General features: G+C 38.4%; 1 protein-coding gene and 1 pseudogene across 2 annotated transcripts in view; one reads left to right on the top strand and one right to left on the bottom strand.

Annotated features, from left to right (window-relative positions):
• NR3C2 (nuclear receptor subfamily 3, group C, member 2) overlaps nt 1-23,201 on the top strand; it is a 477,644-nt gene that overhangs the window by 13,237 nt on the left and 441,206 nt on the right. The window lies entirely within an intron of this gene.
• Nucleotides 1,129-22,670, bottom strand: LOC102838499 (annotated as a pseudogene).

The raw sequence follows: 23,201 nt of genomic DNA, 5'->3' as shown, positions 1-23,201 counted from the left end.
GTGAGCATGGTCTACCCTTTTAGAGGATTTTGATGGGAAGATGGCCTGGAAAAGGTTAGTTGGGACTAAAATGGAGTTGAATTTGAAAGTCAAACCAAGAAATGTGTACTTATTTTTTGTTAATAAGGAACTACTGAGATGTTGGGGCAGGGACCTGGCATGAGCTGAACTGTACTCTGAGAAACCTTAATTGGGCAGTGGTTGTTGAATATATTGGAGCCTTGTTAAAAAGTTCATTGCCAACAGTCCAGGAAAGTGGTTCTAGCCTCTCTTGTACAGGAGTAATGGAAATCTTTGTAGGAATTGATCTTGGAATTAAAACTTTCTTTTTAAATGGTGACAGCTTTACCAAAAGAGTCAAAGTCCAATACTAAGCTCCTTTTAAAAAGCGGATGTTCTTTTACATCATTGTTTGTTGTTGTTACTAAGTGCTGTCAAGTCGGTTCCAACTCATAGCGACCATGTATAGTGTGTCTGAGGCTTTTAAAAATCTTTGCAGAAGCAAAATCCCTCTGTGGCACATGCACATGGGTGCGTGGAGCCGCTGGCGGCTTGAACCTTGGAAGTCCAGAGTTTGTCTTATGGAGTCATCTCGCTGCCACTGATAGGCTAGTAACATCTAATCTTTAAACCTCGTTCTGATTTTGTCAGTTGTTCCAAAATCTTTTATAGCAAAAGGACCCAGTTCATAATTGTATACTGTGCTTAGCTGCCTTGTCTTTTAAGTCAAAGGTCTAAAACAGTTATTTATTCTTTTCCTAGCTTCTCAAGACTTTACATTTTTGAAGGTTAAAGTTTTGTTGTTTTGTAGAAAGCCCTGTTTGGGTTTATCAGATGTTTCCTTGTGAGTAGATTGGCAGGAATATCACAAAGTGATGCTGCGTTCTTCTCATTGGAACCTACCATGAGGCAAACACGGGTTCAGTTTGTGACACTTCTATTCATCTTGATCAGTTGATTAAGGTACTGTTTGCCAGGCTTTACCACTGTAATGTTACTGTCTTTTCTTTGCAGTTAACAGAATTTGTGAAGAGGTACTTTCAAATTATTTAAGCGTTTTGTTCTTCAATTAACTTCGTTCCTTCTTTTTATCTGTGTGGCCTCATGGTCTCTGTTTTACGCAGTCTGTTAACTGTCCTTATTTTGATGTTCCAATTGTCCCGATATAGCTAGCAGGAGCTTGTTGAAGCTGGTTTCTGTGTACTTTTGCCCAGTTTCCATCCTTCTTTGAACCATTCCTTGCTTCCTTGCTTTAGGCCTATCTTCTTCTTTCCCTGCCCCAGTCTTGGAATCCATCATTTGTCCACGGATACTGAAAATGAAAATGTAAGAGAGAGGGAAGACAATACATGGGGACAGCTGGTCTCCTGGAAAGGTGAGGATGGAACTAAGACTAGTTAGCCTTAGAGTAAAAAATGTAACTTCCAGATAGAGCCAGTATATTTAAGTGATCACTGGTAACTGGTATTATTGTTTTTAAAGATATGGAAACTGAGGCTCAGAGAGTGTATGTAATTTGCCTGGTATAGCTAAGGTAAAGGGAGAAATAGATCTTTGAAATAAAGAAGAATGCTAAGTGCCCTGGAAAAATAGGCAGCCAGAGAGATCTTTTAAAAAATATAAATCACATCATGTGGCTTGATATAAAGCCCTCTGGTGGCTTCTTATTGCAAGCGACATAAAGTAGACTAATCTCATTTCTGAGTGGCACTAAATCATCAGATCCCTGACTACCTTATTTAGTTCCTGTTTCCTCCTTATTCATTCTCCACACTGACCTTTCTGTTGCTCAGACCACTCAAGCCCCCTTCCTTCTGAGGGCCTCTATATTTATTGTCGTATCTTCTAAGAAAACTCTTCCTACAGATTTTAGTCCACCTCACTCTCTTGTCACACAGTATTAGCTCAGATGTCAGCCTCTCTCAGAGAGTCCATTCCGGAGCCTCCTCTTTAGAGTGGGGCAAACTACTCCCTCCCAATCTCTCATCCTATCTTGTTGTTTTTATAGCATATTCCTATGAGAAATTACCTTTCTTTACTCCTCATCCCCTAATTAGAATGTGGGAGCACAGTGGGGGCTCACTGGTAGAATGCCCACTTTCTGAAATTGCAGGAGACCTGGATTTGATTCCCTCCCATCCATCTGTCAGTGGATGCTTGCATGTTGCTATGCTGCTAAGCATAGTGGAACTTCCAGATTGAGATGAACTAGGAAGAAAGTTCTATTTACTTCTGAAAACACTGTGGCTCACAAGAGTATGATCTCCTACCAATCATGAGGATGGTAACATCTTTTATTCAGTTGTGCCTGGAGTTGCCATGAACCAGGGGTAGACTTGATGACAGCTAACAACAATGACATTTTAGATTGCAAACTTCTTGAGAGCCGGTACCTGCCTCTTTTGTTCACCAAAGCATTCCAAAATGGTGCAGATGCATTGCTAATGTTTACTAAATACTGAGTGAATGAATGAATTGCTTAAAAGAGCATGATGGGGCTTTATGTATCTGAGGTGAATAGAAAAGGATTGGAGAGTTTGTAAACTTAAGAAAACTGCTGTTAAAATAGTACTGACCGTTCTACCAAGTTTAGCAAAAAAAAAAAAGGAACTTGTACCAACGTATATTTAGGATTTTCACAAAATAGTTAATGGACAAAAACTATACTTCTTTTTCTAATACCAATGCATGTTACAGTAGTTGGTAACAATCTATTCCAAGCTAACAGATGATTTATATTTGTAGTCTTTATTATCAGGTTATTTATTTACTTAATTTTTTTTGGATATAGAGTTTTGCAAGTTTTGCTAAGTGCATAGTCCTGTATACGTCACTCAGAGTTAGACAATTGTTCTATCACCCACCAAAACTCTCCTGTGTTGCCCCTTTCAGTCAAGTCCCCCCTCATTTCCAACCTGTAATGACCACTATGTTTACTGTCCCAATAGCATTGTTGTTGTTGTTTTAGAATGTCATATAAATGATATTTTATGGAACTTTAAAATTCTGACCTCTTTCACTTAGCATAGTATATTTATGATTCATCCAAGTGTTTGCATGTATCAATAGTTCATAATCTTTTAATTGCTGAGTAATATCCCCTGGTATGGCTGTATTGCAGTTTGTTTATCTATTCACACGGTGATGGATATTTGGGTTGTTTCCAGTTTTGGCGATTACAAATAAAGCTGCTATAAATACGTACAGATTCTTATATGGCCATATGCCTTATTTTTTCTTCAGTACATAGCTAGGAGTGAAATGCTGGATCATATGATAGGTGCACGATTAATATTTAAGAGACTTATTAATCTGTTTTTTAAAGTAATTGTACATTCTCACCAGCAGAGTGTGAGGGTTCTATTTCTGCTGTTTCCTTTGCCAATACTTGATATAGTCAGACTTTTGAATTTTAGGCATTCAAGTAGGCATGTAGTGATACATCATTTTAGTGTAAATTAGAGGGGGAGATCCCTGTTGTGGTGCTGCGGAGTTAATGCACTCGACTGCAAGGTTGACAGTTGAAGCTTACCAACCACTCCTTGAAAACCCTATATAGGGTCACTTTGAGTCAGAACCAACTCGACAGCCCTTAACAACAATAACAACAGCTGACTAATGATACTAAACTTGTTTTCATGTGCTTATGTGTCATCCATGTGTCTTTAAATGTTTATTGACTTTTGGTTCATTTTTATTGGGCTGTTTGCTTTCTTATTTTTGAGTTCTGTCATCAGTATATTTCGTTGTGAACTTCTTTTTTTTTTTTTTAACTTTTTGTGAACTGAGTAATAGTTTACAGACAAGATGATTAGCGTGACATTCAACAAGTCATACATTTGTTTCAGCTTTATGATTATATTCCTCTCCATGCATCAACAGTTCATCTTGCTGCCCTTCCTGTGGTTCCCATTCTCATTCCACTCACCTTCCTGTCCCTTCTCACCTTTGTACCTAGGAAAATGTTGCCCTTTTGATTTTGAATGGACGGAATATGAACTTTTTTGTTAAAAGACTTAAAACTGAAAGAAAAATTATTATTTAAAATTCTGTGTTGACAGAAAGAAGAATAATGGACAAATTTCAAAATGATTCAGTTAGATACCTAATTTGGGTGGAAAAAAAAAAAAACCCAACACAAATGAATATGAAGTTGGGTCCTTCTCTATTGAATCCTCATCTAGCTTGGGGAAATGGCTTGCAAATGTGTTTCTTAAATTTGTGCTTGGTTGTGTGATGCAGGTAACAACTGTTAACAAAAATTAGAAAAGGAAGAGTTATATGTGGGCTAGAATAAAGGAGGAAATCTTCCTATAGGAGGAGATTTCAGCTGACATTTGAGAATTGGTGGTGTTTGGTGAGGAGTGGTGAAGGGTATCGTAAGAATAATCAATAACAGTCAAGGGGTGTAGACAAAACAAACTGACCTTGTTTGCAGGGGTTTAGTGATAGTTTTGAGGGAAACTCGACAATAGAAATTTCTGGATGTTAAAATGAGGTGGTTGGCACTTTTTTGTGTGTGTGTTTTGTTTTGTTTTTAAGCTTTTATTGTGAATTGAATAATAATTGTTTACATGGGAAAACATCAGTTTTACACTCATCCTGTCCTATTTTATTTCATTATAATGATTCCAATCCCTTCCGTGCATCATCATTCAATAGTATTTGCTTCTTTTCCCTCTGTTTTGTTTGCTTGTTTGTTTGTTTTGGATGTATACAAAAACACTCAGGAATATGTAGTTATTTACACCACCAAAGGACGCGTTCTTCAAGCCTGCCTCCTGGCCGTCAGCACACAGCCTTTCTCTTTCCATGAGTCTAGAGTCCTCATCTGCTCTCTCTCTCCATGTCCTCATCTCTGCCTCCGTCTGTGGTGTTGCTGCTTCACTGGATAGGGTCCCACATTCCACTTGTGCTCTTCTCCCTTGATGGTCCTCTGTTCTTGGAATATAAAATTAACTACTCCCTCCTTTATGTTATAACACTTTTACCTGTACAGTTGTGACAATCACAGTCATGATAACAATTACTCACAATTGACTCATAAGAATCTTATCCCCATTTCCTTTCACCAGACCCATCTAGATAAGATGAAAACTATTCAGTAGGAATTCTACCTTCCCCCACACACTCTGAAATTAAACTCTCTCTTGAAAACTTGAAAGCCAGTCACTTTGTGCCTTTATAGTCCCCCCTGTTTTATATAGCCAATGCCTAAGTTGCCTGTTCCTATCAGTCCTGAGTACAGAGGGGATAGGATGAAAACTCCTTCCCTCTCAGTTGGTATTTTGAGCTACTACATCCATAAGTATAGGCCAAGTTCATTAAGTTGTAGCAATTTACACTTGTTTCCTTTATCAAATTTTTTATGTTCTTCTTGTGAAGTTGTCATCATCAAGCCATCGAAATTCGGTCAAACCAATCTTCAGGTTTGGGTGTTCGTGTGCATCTACCCTCATTTCATATCAGCTGGACACTCGACTCTCAGCTCTAGCCCTCCATGGCTATGCCCTTGTCCATGGGGCCAGGAGTCCTCAGGCCTCACCACACATCGGACCAACCAGCCCTTCCTCTTCGCTCTCTCATCTCCATGTCGATGGGGATATATGGAACTTGGTCAAACTCAACCTATGTCTTCACTGCTGTCTTTCCCCAGCGTCCACTCACCAGTAGACCAATGTGGTTGCCAGCAAGCTTACATGCCTGCTCATGTGGTACCTTTGAGTTTCAGTCTTGGAGGGAGGTTTGTCCTGAAGGGACTTGGTTGCTTCCCTTGATGGCTCTCCCATGAGCAACTTGCTTGTCCTTGTGGTAGTCAATCAGACTGCCCTTTTTGTTTTTGATTTTGACTTTGCTGGTCTTTTCTTTCAAGAAGTGTCTTCTGTTCCTTTAGCTGATCCAGGCTGGTCTGCTTTTCCTTTCAAGTGGGAATGTCCTACTTCAAAAGGTTCTGGATGGGGCTAAGGATTCCACCTACGGCCCTATACACCACAAAGGCTCCACAAGAGGACTATTTCACGGGGCAAGTTCTAGAACCCTATTTAGGTATTCCAGTGAGTTATAGGCTAAAGTTGGGCTTACAGGTTTTCTTTAGTTGTGTTTCCCGATATCCTTTTTATCCCACTCAAGTGTCTATTTTACAATAGTAGACAAGGGAAATCAATATTCATAAGACAGTGAAGCATCTTAAAATTATTTCCCCTTTTGTATAGGGTTTTTGAGGAGCAGCAGGTGGCTTGAACTGTGAACCTTGTGGTTCAAACTGATCTTGTAGTCCAATGCATTATCCTGCAGCACCACACAAGGAGATTCTATATAGGGCACTCTGAGTCAAAATCAACTCAAAGGTGTTTAACAGTAACAACAACAACAGCCATGTGCAGAGGAGGCCTGTTAGTGCTGCAGTTATCTTTTAACTGAAGGCTAACACATTATGTAAATAACTTGAATGTAGCTTATGGAGTAATTTGAAACCCAAATTTTCAATTAAAGAAAATTCTGTTTCTTTATCCCTTACTCGAGAAGTGATGGCAGGAACTAAAATAACATGTATGAGAACCTCTGACATAGTGTAACTCATGTCAGATTTGCTGTACAATGAATGAGTTGCTGGGCCTGGGAGCTCAGGATTATATAGTCTTGGGGCACACCAAGGTCATTTGGCATAACAGTTCACAAAGACAATGTTGTACTGGTTGGCACTTTTAGCGTAGTGCTTAGTAAGTATATTTAACCTAGGAATGACAGGAAAGGGTAGAAAGATAAATGTGGTATAGAAAATAGGAATAGTGTCTGAGAAACACACACAAAAAACAGTATTTCAGGCTGAGGAATTAAAGACCAGAGTGGTAGAAATGGTAGAAGGCCAGAATATTTCACCCCAAATCTGTTCTTTATATGAGTACCACTAGCCCAGATATGTTGGAGTCCTGGTGTGGTGCTGTAGGATAAGCACTGAACTGCTAACCACAAGGTCAATGGTTCACACCCACTCGCTGCTCCTTAGAAACTCTATACAGGGTTGCTGTGAATAGAAATCAATAGTCACATAACAACAACAATTCACATATGTTAAGAAGAACACAAAAAGTACATTGCCAAGGAGAACAGGAAAGAAAACCCCAGAGGTTTATGGGAATAAGGAGAAATTTTAAGTAGAATTATGACTCTATTTATAAGGGGGAAGGAGCTAAATAGTTTTGTTATTTGATAATTTTGATACTAAAATAGAATACTTTGTATTAGGCTACAGAAAAAATAACCCTAGGGAAATGGAAACAGGAAGAGCCAACTTCTGGTTTGACAAAGTTGGGAAGCAAACTGGTGAAAGATGATGTAAATGAATTAATAATAGTGACATGGAATTCTGGTATGTATATAAAGGTATATAGGAGTAAAATCTCAGTATCTTTGGTAGTCCAATAACTGTGTCTTCAGTTAACTGATGTTTGAATTCACAGGCCTCAAATAACAAGCACTCTTTCCAAAAGTGGAAGTGTGCTTATTTTCCATCATGTGGTAGGGTTTGTATTTATTTTCCAAATATTTTTCTGACATATTTGAGAAGAGATTTTTGGGTGCAAAGTTTGGGAGTGTAGAAATGGCATGGGAAAAGCATAATTTTTTGATACACTACAATTTGAAATCTATTTTTTTAAAAGTAGAATTTATATTATGAGAGTTTTTGTTCTTGTAAACTGAGGCATGAATGAAGCATTTATGGCCATATCATCTGAGTTTTTTGTTTTTTACCCTCCATTTTTGTATATATGCGAGGTATTCCTTTGGGATTTCTGATAGCCTTTTGGGTGTTTTATATGTGAAGTCCTGGTTCAAAACTGCACTACAAAGTCATTGGTTCAAACCCTCCATTCCCTCCTCGGAAACCCTATACATGGTTGCTATGAGTCGGCATCGATTCAATGGCACTTAGCAACAACAAAATTTGTGGTAGAAAAAAGATAAGTTTGTTGACATGTATCCTATATTTTGGACTTGGTTGCTATGATTCAGGTGAAAAACTACGTTTTCCTCCCTTCTAAGCACTGTGTTTTTTTTTGTTTTTTAAGGAGTGGAAGAAATTCACAGATGCCTGGGGGGTGGGAAAGAGGTGAGGAGTTGTTACAAGTATAGCAGCCTTTCATTGTGAAAATGTAAAGCTGATTGGAACTTGCTTTTATACGATTTCTATAGTTTTTAATTCCTAGGGTGGTGGTTTTCAGATGTACACTAGCATGTACCCCCTTTTTAAAATTTTTGCTGTTGTTGAGAATATACACAGTAGAACATACACCAGTCCAGTCATTTGTTCATGTACAATTCAGAGACATTGATTACATTCTTCCAGTTGTGCAGCCATTTTAACCTTCCTCCATTAACATAAACTCACTGCCCACTAATTTCCTACGTAACCTTTAGAGTTACTGTTGTCTGTGTGATCCCATGTGGATAAATCTGGAAAGAGCACTCTGCTCAAGGCAGACACTCAGGAGTAGTTTGACTAAACTTATTGTTTGGTTTTGAGAAGACTTAAGGGGGATATTTTTGGTTTGAGGTTTAAAGATCATCTCAGGGCATTAAGCGTCAAAATCAGGGCAGTAAGCGTCAGGGATTTATCCAGCTTCCATGGCTCCAGAAAGTCTAGAGTCTATGGTGGAGTTGGTTCTGACTCACAGCAACCCTGTATAGGGTTTCAAGGCTGTAAATCCTTATGGGAGCAGAAAGTTTCATGTTTCTCCTGTGGAGTGGCTAGTAGATTCACACTACTGACCTTTCAGTTAGCAGCCCAGCTCATAACCCATTATGCTACCATGAGAATGTGAAATACTGCTCTGCATTTTGCCCATTATGATAAAATACTCTTCTAGAGAATCTCCATTTGGATCTACAGCATGTTAGATCAAAATGTTTGTTAACGGTAACCGGGCATCTTCTAATTCAGGTGGTGGTGGTTATGTGCTGTGGAGTCAGTTCCAACTCATAGAGACCCTGTACAGGGTTTCCAAGGCTGTAAATCTTTACGGGAGAAGAACGTCTCATCTTTCTACTGCGGAACAGCGGGTAGTTTTAAACTGCTGACCTTGCGGTTTGCAGCTCGATTCGTAACCACTACAAGACCAAAGCTAGGACTACCCTACCCCTATTTTTGAGCTAACGCTCATCTACAATGCAAAATATTTTTATAAGAGGATAATTGTGTGAACTCTGCAGTTTTTGAAAGATGGATTTATTGCTAATCCATGAGAATAAGATAAGTAAAGAGTAGATAGCAACTCTTTGTGGTAGAGTTTGTATTTATTCAACTGCGAACATAGTCTTGCCTCTATGATTTCGTAACACTGATGAAATTTTCTTTTCTTAAAAGTAATTCCTACTAAATCTGCTATAGCAAGACTAACCTAATTTAATAATCTGAGAGCATTAAGGAAAGTAGAACAAAATCATGTTAAAAATGTTAGTGTTTTATTTAATTGGGAAATACAGTTACATTTCTATAACCCTGTAAGAGTCAATATATAGTCTCTTCTTGAGAGAAAAACTGGCATTGAGCATGCTATAAAAGCTGAGTTATACCAAGGCTTTAAATTAATGAAGACTAATAAAAGTTTTCTGGCTATATTATATTTATACAATATGTTGAGATGCTTTTGATATTTCAGTTGCTTGACTTTAAAAGGGGATGGGTGCCTTCCTCAATGAAATGTAAAAAACCAAATATATAGGAGAATATACTTATATGGTGGTGCCAGTGGTGGTTGTTTGCTGTTGAATTGGCTCCAACCCATAGCAACCCTGTATAGAGTTTCTTAGAGCAGCTGGTGGGTTTGAATTGCTTGCCTAGCAGTCCAGTGCCTATCCTACAGCTGGCTCCACAGCAGGGCTCTATTTAGTTGTTGTTGTTAAGTACCATCAGGTTGATTCTGCCTCATAGCAACTGTGTACAGGATTTCTGAGGAGCTGCTGATGGGTTTGAACCACTGACCTTGTGGTTTGTTGTTGTTAAGTGCCATCGAGTTGGTTTGGACTAGTAACGACCCCGTGTAGGGTTTCTGAGGAGCAGCTGGTGAGTTTGAACTGCCGATCTTATGGTTCAAACCAACCTTGAGGTCAAGTGCTTATCCTGCAGCACCACAATAGTCCAGTGATTCTCCTACAGTGCCACACCAGGACTCCATTTATACGGTGAAGAGACAAAAGCTAACTTTGGGGTCATAATTTCATTTGCCTCTTGTATGACCCTGGGAAAGTTTTACCTAGTCTTTCTAAGAATCATTTTCCACATCTGTGAAATAGTGACAATGGTGGTCCTTACGTCTTATGGTTATTGGGAGATTTCTCTGAGCTGATCTATGTAAAGTGCAGGCAAGTAGTGAGGGCTCAGTAGAAAATGGTATTATTGTTGTTAAGTGCTGTCAAGTCGGTTCTGACCCATAGCGACTCTGTATAAGGTTTCCGAAGAGCAGCTGGTGAGCTTGAACCACTGACCTTGCAGTTCAAACCAACTTTGCAGTTCAGCACATTAACCCACAGCACCGCACCAGGACTCCATTATTATCATTAATGCCAATTTAATTATTAGTTTCAATTAGAAGTGAAATAGCAGAATTGGGAAAAAAAATAGGAGCCATGGTAGATAAATGATTTATCAAGTGGACGTATGACTCGGGAGATTCCATCACGGAGGGAATTAACAGTGTAGTTTTAATAAATTCAGCTGCAAAACTAACATTATTTTAGAGAGAGGAAATCCTTTCAGTTGTTTGTGCCCCCATGAGATCCTAACTGTGCACTCTATTATTCTCTCTGAATTTTAAACATAGAGACTATAATACAGATAGTTTAGACTAGCAATTCTCAATTCTTTTTCCGAGTAATACAAATGAAGATTAATAATCACATGTGTCATATTTTCGGTGGCTGATTTGATTTAAAAGCATCTGTGTGGGTATGCATGTGTGGGCAGCAAAGCAAATAGCGCCATAAGCTTTTTGTTTTTGCGGTATTCATAAAAAAATCAATACATGACATAAATGTATTACTCAGTAAGAATTGCTTATTATGGGCAATTGCATAGATAAGATAGACTGCACGGTGATTTAACTGATGGTTTTAACCTCCACCCCTTCCACTTATGGAAACACCACAACTGCAAATGAGTGAGTGATTTTATTATAGAAGGAAGCTTGAGCCCATTCTGAGTTTTTATTTTAAAAAGTAAATCATTCACAAACATCAGTGTTCCTATTATTAACAGATTACTTGGCATGAAGTTCACAACTGATCATGCCCTTTTGCTTTAATATGATTGTAGGAGCTTCTTATTTGAGAACTCAGTAAAAATGCAAAAATTCCCAACACATCTCATCCCTTTATATTTTAAATCATTAAGTATAATAATGCTAACTAAATATAAGAACTCTTATGTTATCTAACTATAAAAGCAGATGATGGCTAAATACATAGTTTGTTATCTTATTTGACCAAAAGAAGAAAACCCTGTTAGGTAGGGATTTAGTTCAGGTATGAAAAATTTACTCTTAATTTTAATCTAATAGCTGTTAGGATTATTAAACACAGAGCTAGAATTACTGTTTGAAAGGTCCATGAGAACTTCTACTCTGATTTTTAAAGGTAAGTATAACTCATGTTTGAGATGCTTTTAATCAGAATAGAAATGCCTTAGATTATGATTTTTTCTCAGATTGAGTAATTCTGTTCTAATAAATCAGCATATGTTGCCATCTAGTCTAGAAACTACATAAGGAGAAAAACATATTACGTAAAAACATATGTAGTATCAAGCCTTTAAGATTTAATGCCAATACCATATTCCAGATCAGTTCCAGATGGGTTAAAGAGAATGCCAGTTGAGAAAAACACTGAGTTCAACACACATCTGACTCTGGGGTAGATATTTATTAAAATAGAGCAGCAGGAGGAAGCACATATATATAAGCCGAACATTTTGATTATATAAAAATTTAAAATGCCTGCATGCCAAACCAAATTAAGACAGAAGATGGGAAGTGGCGATTAGGTTAATAATCTCTGTGTTTTGGAGTTAATACAAATTGATAAGAAGACCATGAAGACTTTCAAAAGGGGAGAGGAAAAAAAAAACAACAGTCAAACGACATGAACAGACAGCTCATAGGAAAGCAAATATAGTTGGAGTGTTTGAACTTCTAAACTGTTTAGTCATGCTCTTGAAAAGAGAAGTGGAAGTGGAAAAGTAAAACAACTATATGCCATTTTTTTTAAACTGTCAGATTTTCAGAGAGAACAAATGGTGGATAGGGGGCCCTGAGACCATATCACTCTGGTAGGGGGTGGTCAATGATTAGGGCGTATAAAGAAATACGAGTAATTTGGTAGCATGAACCATGAAAAGTAGTGTAATGGGGCGATTGCAAAGCATAGACTCTGCAGCCGGATGCCCGGCTTAATCTCAGGTTTGTCATTTACTAGCTGCAGGACTTTGGGCAAGACTCAGTTTTATCTGTAGAATTTTAGAGAAAGAGATAGAAATTGTCATATAGAATTATTGTGAGGGCATCTTAAAATAGTATATATAAGGTACTTATAAAAAAGGACCTTACCCATCCCTTCCTAAGTGTGTTTGCTTTATTGTTATTAACCCTGTCGTCATGTACCTCAAAAGGTCTAGTTTTTGGGACTATAGCATCAGGAAATGATTATGCACGTGGACCAAGTTTTGTGTGATGGTCTTCATTTGAATATGATTTATAAAGGGATAAATAAGCTTTTTCTAACTAATTGTGGAATATTAGCCAGATTATGGTGAATTTTTATTGTGAACTAGAGCACAAGGACGATTTGAACTGCAAGGTCGGTGGTTCAAACTCACTAGCTGCTCCTCGGAAACCCTATACAAAATTGCTATGAGGTGGAACCAACTTGACAGCACTTAACTGCAAGAACAATAATATATACAATTACTTCATTGGAGACATTTCAGTAATGCGGGATGTCATTAGCCCCTAATAATTTTCATTTAGCATGATAGGGAGCTGAATATATAAAAATTTTGTGTGCCCATTTGTGTATTTGTATGATAAATATGTGTGTGCATGTGTGCATTTATTCTTGTGGAAGGGAATGGCTAAGAATTAGTAGTGGTTCTCTCCTAGTGATAAGATTATTGGGTTGCTATTTTTTTCCTTGTATTCAGTGTTATATTTCTTTCTTGTAGTAGTACCACAATGTATTTTATTTTATTGTGCTAAAATATGCATAACAAAACATTTGCCAATTCAACAATTTTTACATGTGTAATTCAGTGACTTTGATTACTTTCATCATGTTATGCAACCGTCAACACTATTCTTTTCTGAATTACTCCACTACTATTAACAGAAACTCAGTATACCCTAAGCATTAATTCCCGCTTTCCCTTCCTTACCTCTGGTAAGCACTTAAGAACTTTGTTGTTGTTAAGTGCCATCTAGTTGATACCAACTCATAGCTACCTCGTAGAGTGTTTCCAAGGAGCAGCTAGTGATTTTGAATGTCCAGTTTTCTGATTTAGCATTCTTTATCTACAGCACCACACCAGGACTCCCATCAAGTCATCATTTCTATATACACATATTTACCCATTTCATGCAAGTGAGATCATGTTGTATTTGCCCTAGCGTGGCTTATTTCACTCAGCTTGTTTTCTAGGTTCATCCATGTTGTTTATTACCCACATTTTCTACAGAGAGAATGTATTATTCCTATAGAAAAAGAATTATTAAACAAGTACTAGTTATTGGCACTTTATGTAGTTAGTTCAAATCCACCAGCTGCTTTTCGGAAACCTTAGACAGTGTCATTATGAGTCAGAATGGAATCTAGACTCCAGGGCACTTAAGAACCACAGCAGTCATGTCATTTGGGGGAACAGTACATCTCTTAAACATAAGAACTAGGTCATCTTTGCCTCCAGGTGGCACTACCATTTTCACAGGGAAGTAAAGAATTCAATATGGATAGATAGACGTTTTGTCCAGTTTTGATCCAGGGCTTGATGGCTTAGTTTGTCTGCTGTTTTGGCTCTCCCGGGAAAAGTTGGGTGGGTGTGCAAGGAAGATATTGCAGAGAGAGAGGTGGGTGGGCCCCCGCACCATGCCCAGCTCTTTTTCTCACACTCAGGTTTTTGCCTGTTTCTAGATTTCATTAAGGCTGTAGGGCCACTTGTAGTAACATCTATTAAAACTACTTGAGGGTAAATTAAATTATGTTTGTAATTACTTGAGTAAACAAGCATGATGAAGGAAGCAGGTTTTTTCACAGTATAGTTTATTTCCGAAGCTAATTAAGTAAATTAAGAGTTATTAGTGGAGAATTAAAATATTGTGTACAAAACTCTATTATTCTCACATTTATTTCCCCTCTAATTTAAGACTCTTTCCTCCCACTCCACCCTGGGGTCTCTGTTTTCTCAAGTCTGAAATCTAACTCTTTCCATCCCTATGATCTTACAAGAATGGCTCTTCCAGGTGTTTGCATTAGATCCATGAATCTCTGCTTTATTTCCTTCCACTTTCTTTTTTCTTTTTTTAAAGTTGTGCTGTTCTCATATAATGATCCTGCGGCATATGATATGAATAAAAGCTTTCATTTGGGTGTAAATAGGAAGAGTTTTGTTCATTAATCAGTTTTGGGTGAATCGTTTGACTTTGTGAGCTCAATCGATTTTTATTTTGTGTGCTAATTGAGTGCAAAATATCTTAAAGGTTGACTTTCATTGGTACTGTGAAATGCTGCCTAAAGAACCCCTAATATTGTTGGCAATTTTATAATTTGAAATTGGCCTACTCGCTCAGTATTATGCTCAGTGAGCCTCTGAAATAATGGAAATAACCCATGGAAATAATGACTTACTGGATTTACATTTGTAATTTATTGAGCTGTTATTACTCAGTTGCATTACTTTATAGCAAAATCTGAAATTTTCATAAGGCAAATTAAAGGAAAAATAATTGATAATTTTCCTTTGAAATGCTCTCATGGTTAACATCAATATACTCATATATGACGGATTATCTTCTGAAAAATATTAATGTTTATGTTTGGCCTATTGAAAATAATGTTTTTGTGCATGTTTTGGAAGTGGTCGAAAGTTCAGAATGGAATTATTTAAGACGGATTACTGCTATCTCCCAAGATGGCACAGTGGTTAAATTCTGGGCTGTTAATAGCAATTAGAACCCACCCAGTGGCTACCTGTAAGAAAGACCTGGCGATCTGCCCTTGTAAAGATTGTTGTTGTTGTTTGCCTTTGAGTCAATTCTGACTCATAGTAACCGTAAACAACAAATAACATAGTGCTATAGGGTTTCCTGGAGTCCTGGTGTGGCACTGTGGGCTAATGTGTCAGACTGCAAAGTTGTTTGAACTGCAAGGTCGGTGGTTCAAGCTCACCAGCTATTCCTTGGAAACCCTATACATGGTCTCTATGGGTCGCAATCAACTCGAAGGCACTTAACAACAACATATAGTTTCCTAGATTGTAGTAATCTTCATAGAAGCAAACTGTATATCTACCGCAGAGCAGCTGGTAGATTCTAACTGCTGACCTTTGCGTTAACCATTGTACTACTAGGAGTCCTAGTGTGGCACACTGATAAGCCCTGGGCTGCTAATCTCAAGGTTAGCACATCAAACCTACCAGCTGCTTCCTGGAAGCCCTACCCAGGGTCGCTGTGAGTCAGAATTGACGGGACGGCACTTAACAATATTGTACTAGTAGGACTCCTTCCCATCAAGACCACAACCTTGAAAACCCTATGGGACCATTCTACTCTGTCATATATGATTGCTGTGAATTAGAATCAGTACAACAGCAAACAACAACCCTTGTCTCCCCAGAAGCTGAGTCAATGGAATTAAATAGGCTAAATCATCTAGACAGGGCTAAGAAACTTTCATATGATGCCTTATTTTGATCTCTTCTTGGATTTACCTTGTTACTTCAAATACTGAAGAGTAAAGACCATAGAAAAGATTCATATGTATTGCCACCCAGAGGTAACAAATGCTAATTTGTTTCCAATCTTTCTTTAAATGATAGGATGTTACAGATGAAGTTCAAGTCCTGTTTGAATCCCCTTCCTTAGTCTTTCCCTTACCTCTTTGTCTTTGCAAAGACTGTCTCTTTCAAAAATGTGATGTGTATTCTCTGCCCATATTTTTCTCGTACATCTATCTCTCTATATATGTATATGCATATATTTAATAGTTTTATAAAATTGGAATCGTAACCTTGCAAAACATCATTTTTGAGCTCTCTGCATGATGACACATTTAGATGTAGCTCATTCCACTTTTATCACTTTATAGTATTCTATCCTTTACTTGGATGAAGAGGAGGATAATAAGAAGTCTCTGAGTAGAGCAAATAGTTAACACACTAGACTGCTGACTGAAAGCTTGAAAGTTTGAGTCCCCTCAGAGGCACCTTCGAAGAACAGCTTAGTGATCTACCTCTGGAAAATCAGCTATTGAAAATCCTATGGATCGCAGTTTATTCTGACATACACCAGGTCATTGAAATCAAATGGTAAAAATCCTTTATTTAGCTGCCATCAAGTTGGCCTCTTATTCATGGCATCCAAGGAGCTATGGTAGCGTAGCGGTTACGAATTGGGCTGCTAACCCCAAAGTCTGCAGTTCGAAACTACGAGCTGTTCCGCTGGAGAAAGATATGAGGCTTTCTACTCCTGTAAAGATATACAGCCTCAGAAACCCTATACAGGGTCACTTTGAGTCAGACCCGGCTCCATGGCACATAATCACTACTACACCCATGCCAAAGGAATGAAATGCTGCATGCTCCTGCCTTGCCCCCAGGATTGGGTATGAATTGGACCATTGGAATCCATAGGGTTTTCCTTGAATGAGTTTTTGAAATTGGATTGTAAGGCCTTCCTTCTTAGTTTGTATTAGTCTAGAAGCTTCACTGGATGAGCATCATAGGCCCGCATAAACTTCCACTGACAGATAAGTGATAGATGTGATGATGTGGATTGGCTGGGAATCAAACCCAGTCTCCCACATGGAAGTAGAGAATTTTACCACTGAGCCACCACAGCCCCCCTTTAGCTAGCTAGTTCTCTATTAATGGACATTTAAGTTTATTGCTAATCAAAATAGTACTGTGAAAACCAGTTTTGTAAATGTCTCCTTGTGAACATGTGCTATGATTTCTCTAGAATCTATCATTAGAAGTAGAATTTCTGGATAATGGAGAATGTATATATATCTTGAGTGTCACAGATTTTGCATCAATGCCCATCAGTAAATGTGCATTGGTTTACATTCGCAACACCAGATTATGAAATACTGATTCCACCACATTCTTCCAGACACTTTGTACTGTGGGAGTAGGCAGTTGTGTATTATTTGTATTTTAAATTTAATTCTATTCTTGATTAGTGAAGCTGTGCATAGTCTCATAGGTTTATCAGACTCTGTTTCGTCTTCTCTAAATTGCTATTTGTGTCCTATTTACTCCTTTTGCTCTTGGATAGCTTATGTTCTATTTGTTGATTTGTAAAAGCTATTAATCTTTGTATTAAATCTTTAGTTATTTGAGGTGAAAATGTGTTCTCGTCTATGGTCTGTCTTTCAGCTTTGCTTTTATATATATAATTTTTATACAAATGAGTTAAATTTTGATGCAGTCAAATTTAAAGTTTCTTCCTGGAGGTTTGTGGTTTATACACCTAGTCCAAGAAATCCTTCTCTAACCTGAGGTCATAAAGATATTCTGAAATATGTTCTTGCAACAATATTTTTTCTTTGTCTTAAAGCATTGCATGTAAAAGTTATAAAATAATTTATTTTCAGAAATATAATTGCTTTAGGAAATGACCCATTTGTATTTCCATCTTGTAAAATAATCTTTACAGAAATGGGGATAATTTCCTTGTGGTATTTTAAGGGACCAACAACAGAAACTATTAAACACCATGACTTACCAAGAGTGACTGCTACTTAGCTATTTGGAAGCTTTCAGTGAACATTAGATTAAGATAAAGAACTTAGGGTTTTGATGTTCAAATATTTATTTAAAATAACATGGTCGTATAACACCAGCCCTGGTGTGGGACTGTGCGTTAATGCACTGGATTGCAGAGTTGTTTGAATCACAAGGCCGGTGGTTCAAGCTCACCAGTCACTCCTTGGGAACTCCATAGTGACCTATACAGGGTCACTATGGGTCGGAATCCACTTGACGGCATTTAACAACAACAATAACACCAGCCGCTCCTCAGAAACCCCGTCGCTATAAGTCTAAACCAACTTGACAACACTTAACAACAATAGGAAGATAACATCGAGGAAGAAACTTCTAGATTTGATGATCACTGTTGTTCATTTCATGCATATTTTGATTATTATCTTAAACTTCTTTGGAAATAAATAGAATATCACACACACTAGAAAATTTGTAATGATTACATGATGAAACAATCGCACATTTTAAACAACATAAGTAAATAGAGAATGTTATAAGCCTAAAAAGTGCTGCAGTTGAGATTTTGGGATGCAGTTGGTGTTGTCATTTCAGACAAACCTTGTCTTGTTTCTAAGAATGGAATATGCATTATCATTATTTAGTGTCTTTCTTACTTTTGCTTCTTTTTTCTTATATTTAATTACTGATAGACACTGACTACATTTTGTCACTGATGGGCTACAATGTGAACCCCAATATTGTGAATACACATAACAACAACAACAAAAACAAACCAAGAAACTGTTTAGAAATGCAGCATGATCTGTTTTTGTTTCACTTAACGTATTGTGAAACAATTTCAATCTTCCGGAATTGTCAGTGCTTAAAGAAAGAATAAATATGAGGGGCTCATTGCTTTCCTAACAGTGAGAATGGCAAGGCACCACCCACCCCTAAGCTCCAATATCAACTCCCTGTATGCGTCAGAGTAGCTGTACTCTATAGGATTTTCAATGATTGATGCTTTTGGAAACAGACAACTAGGTCTTTCCTCCTTGGTGCATCAGATAGATTGGAACTTCCATCCTTTCTGCTAGCAGACCAAATGAATTAACTGTTTGCACCCAGCACTCCTCTCCCTACAAAGAACGAAGAGACCATTCCATGAATGTCTATCCAGGAGGCATTGAACAGAACAGTCCCATCAGTTGTCCCTCAATTATTTTGTACTTCTTACAGTTTTACTTCCTAGCAGAATCAATCTTGCTTTGAGTGCTCACTGGTGCCAGTCATAGTTGTTAATCATTTTCCATGCAATAGTCCATATGGTGACTCTAACTGATGGTCCCTGTTTTGTTGGTGAATAAACGGAGGCTTTTGAGAGCCTGAGTAACGTGTGCAAGATCACATAGTTCGCAGATGCTAGTACTGGGATTAAACTCAGCTCTGACTGATTCTCAAGCTCCCTTTCTCATTCCTAATTTAAAATGTACCATGTTGAGTTTTTTCAATTTTATGTCTCTGTGCCATGGTATGAGTAGCTCTTCATCTTCTTTCCCTGGGAAGAAGTGTGGTAGGAAAGGGAAGAAGAGGCTTAGGTTTCTCCATGTTTGTATGAATCTGAAGAGGAAACAATGCAAGGTAATGGAATATTTACCCAGCACTGCTGAAGACTAAAGCTTGCTCATTTAGTAGTTACAATCTTAGAGCTCATCTTGTATGTGTATGTATGTGTCATCCTGTAATGTCTGAAGATTACATGAGTAGGATCATGCTGTCCAGAAGGTTAGAGGGTGGATCTCTATACATATTAAAAATATGAAGCAGTATGTGATTGTTCATGTGCTGCCATTGATGCGAAAATGTTAAAACACATAAAATGCCTCTCTTGTTTATATGTGTCTGTAATAAAAGGCTAAAAAAATGTAACAAAGGTATCAACCAAAATTTAATTAGTGCTCACCTCTGTGGAAGGAGTTACAGGAAGGACAAAAGCTTTACCAGTCTTACCGGAAACATTTTAATTTTATACTTGAAAGCAATCCGATGTGCATTTGACAAAACGTTATGATTTAAAAAAATCTAGATGGTAGGTAGGGGGTTGTTTTATTACCTGAGCTATAGTCTTGCCTTTACTTTTCTCCATTTGCTTTTTTTCTCCGAATAACAATAACAACAAAGTGATTATCACCATGAGGATGTGCTACTTATTGCAATACCCACAAACAAAATCATTTGAGAACAGAATCGTTTCTTTGGTTCTTTGTCTGGGCCAGCGTGAAGACAGGCTTCTTCCTGGTTTTCTCTGTCACTACCATTGTGCTCTGCAAGCACATACATAAGGAAGTACAGTCTCAGTTGTTTTAGGGAAGGAAGAAATCTGGATGCCATGGCTATAAGTACTAACTGCTTGGAGTGACCATTTCTTTCCCCTCAAAGACTAAGATGATGATTTGAGCTCAGAGGTAAGAAAACTAAGCTGAGAGACCCTGCTTCTTTGAGTTACAGTAAAATGTGCCCAACCGTGTAGGTAGCTCATGACACTAGCTTGTATTTTAACTTTATTTCTGTAGCTTAAATTTTAAGTTTCTACAGTTAAACTAGAATATGGTGTTAACTGTTCTCTGAATTAAGTCTTTATAAATTAGAAGCTCATAAACTACTGTTATTGCTCAGTTAAAGGGAAATATGCTGTGAGCTGAGGTTTTTAGGAGAGTCTGGGTTTATCTTTTTGGAAGGTAGATGGTCAAGTTTCATGGCACCTTCTTGGTCCATTGCTTCATTTGAAGAATGGATTTGCATTTTAAACTTTATTAATTATTAGATAATACAAGAACTGTTTCATTTTAAAAGGTAATATCTAAAGAGCTTTGCTAGTGGGCTGCTAGCTGCAAGGTCAGCAGTTCAAATCTATCAGTAAATTCTTTGGAGAAAGATAAGGCTTTTGGCTCCTGTAAGGATTTACAGCCACTGAAACCCACCCTGTATAGTAGCTGCTATGAGTCAGAACCAATTTAGTGACACCAATCACCACCACCATCATTTTAGGAGGATAGGTGATTAATCTGATGGATTTGGACTGATGTGGGTGAGAAGCAGCCACCTGGTAGCTGGTTTGTGATGAGCCTGTTTAAGAGATCATTAGGTTAGAACTTAACATTTCATGATAATGGAATATTTGCATATATAGATAGCATTAATAGCATTTTTCCTAAAACTTTTGATACGATTACAATGTGAAAATTGAAGAAACACAGGCTGTTTTAAAAGGGTTTTCTTTTATTTTGAACATGAGGTTGTTGTTGTTAAGTGCCATTGAGTTGGTTCTGACTCATAGCGACCCTGTGTTGGGTTTCCAAGGTGTGGCTGGTGAGTTTGAACTGCCGACCTTGTAGTTCAGACCGACCTTGCGATCCCGTGCTTGATCTCACAGTGCTACACTAGGAATTGCCATATAATCAATTATCCACACAGTGACCACCCCACCCCCCGACATAAGCAATCCTATGGGTCAGTTATACTCAGTCACATGGAATCACTCAATGGAGGGCACACAGTAACAAATTTTTACAAGATCAGATCACCAGATCTTTCGTCCAGTGGAGCTACAGGGTAGGTTCTAACTGCCAACCCTGTGATTAGCAGCTGAGTACTTATCCATTGTGCCACACCCCCAAAAGACCCATTGCAGTTGAGTTGATTTCAATTCATAGCAACACTGTAAGTACAATTGCCCCAAAGGTTTTTTTTTGTTTGTTTCTGTTTCAGTGGCAACCACAAATGCAAAGTGTTTTCTTTTGCAACTTACAAAATTTGAAAACAAGATTGTTTTTGTTGTTCAATACTGTCGAGTCGGAAGTGACCGTGTGTATGGTTTCCAAAGAGCTGCTGGTGAACTTGAACCGTGGTAAACTTGCGGTCCAAACCAACTTTGCAGTCCAGCGTCTTAACCCACAGTGGTAGTAGTGTGCAGACTCTACGGGAACAGAAAGCCTCATCTTTCTCCCGAAGAGTAGCTGGTAGTTTCGAACTGCTGACCTTTATGTTAGCAGCCCAATTCGTAACCACTACGCTACCAGAGCTCCTTAGGAAAAACGAGATTGCTTGGGTTAAATAATAGATGTTTCTGAAGCTGCAGGTTCCCATTTGGAGCTCGGTTTTGCTACTAGAGATATAAAAACAACTTCCTACAACTCCCAGCTGGGAGCGCTACTGCAATGCTGCCCTGTGATTAGATGAGCACATCGACCTGGTGTGGTAAAGTCCCTCCCACAATCCTCTGGGGAAGGGTATATAAATTCTCTAGTTCAGTGCGTCTTGCTAGTCTTACGTGGTCAATTTCACTCCAGTTGTCTCCTGAGAGGCATAGACCATACACAGGAACTCATTTTAGTGTTTCTTCCTTTAGTAGACTTCAGAGATTGGTGTAGAGACACTCAGAATGCTGGGTCCGTCCACCAGCAGAAAGAAGTCTTTGGTTGGCATTCAGCTGTGAGCGCCTTCCAATTATGATGAGCGTACTCATGTTGATGTGATCTGGGACAAGGAACTTAATTTTATTCAGAATGGAAAACTGCTTCTCACCATTGTATATTTCTGCCACCACCTGGATTTTGGTAAGATGCTGCTCTCTGATGAGTGGGACATCTTCCACCCTTTGTTCGAATGTGCAGCGCTGTTCCAAAGTGTTCTCCAGTGGCATAGGGACATAGCGAAGGATGGGGGTGGAGACGCAGAGGTGACGGTGGCGTCAGGTAGCTGTCCCATAGGGTGTTTTAAGGCTGTACTCTTTACTGAGCCCTGGTGTGGCGCTGCAGGATAATGTACTAGAGTACAAGATTAGTTTCAACTGCAGGATCAGCGGTTCAAACTCACTAGCTGCTCCTTGGAAACGCCATAAAGGGTCGCCAGGAGTCGAAACCAACTCCTTGGCACTTAAAAAGAACACTCTTCTGAACCAGATGGCCAAATCCTTTGGAGGAGCTGGTGGTTTCAAACTGTTTACCTTTCAGTTAGCAGCCCAGTGCTGAACTACTGCACCACGAGGGCTCCTTACCGCCTGGCAGTTCTTTTATAATACCTATTTTTTAAATGTAAGGAGCTCTGGTAGCATAGTGGTTACGAATCGGGCTGTAAACCGCAAGGTCAGCAGTTCGAAACTACCAGTGGTTCCGCGGGAGAAAGATGAGGCTTTCTGCTCCCGTAAAGATTTACAGCCTCGGAAACACTGTAC

This window comes from Chrysochloris asiatica, unplaced genomic scaffold (genome assembly GCF_000296735.1).
Source record: "Chrysochloris asiatica unplaced genomic scaffold, ChrAsi1.0 scaffold00155, whole genome shotgun sequence".
NCBI lineage: Eukaryota > Metazoa > Chordata > Mammalia > Afrosoricida > Chrysochloridae > Chrysochloris > Chrysochloris asiatica.
This window is presented reverse-complemented; position numbering and strand designations above follow the sequence as displayed.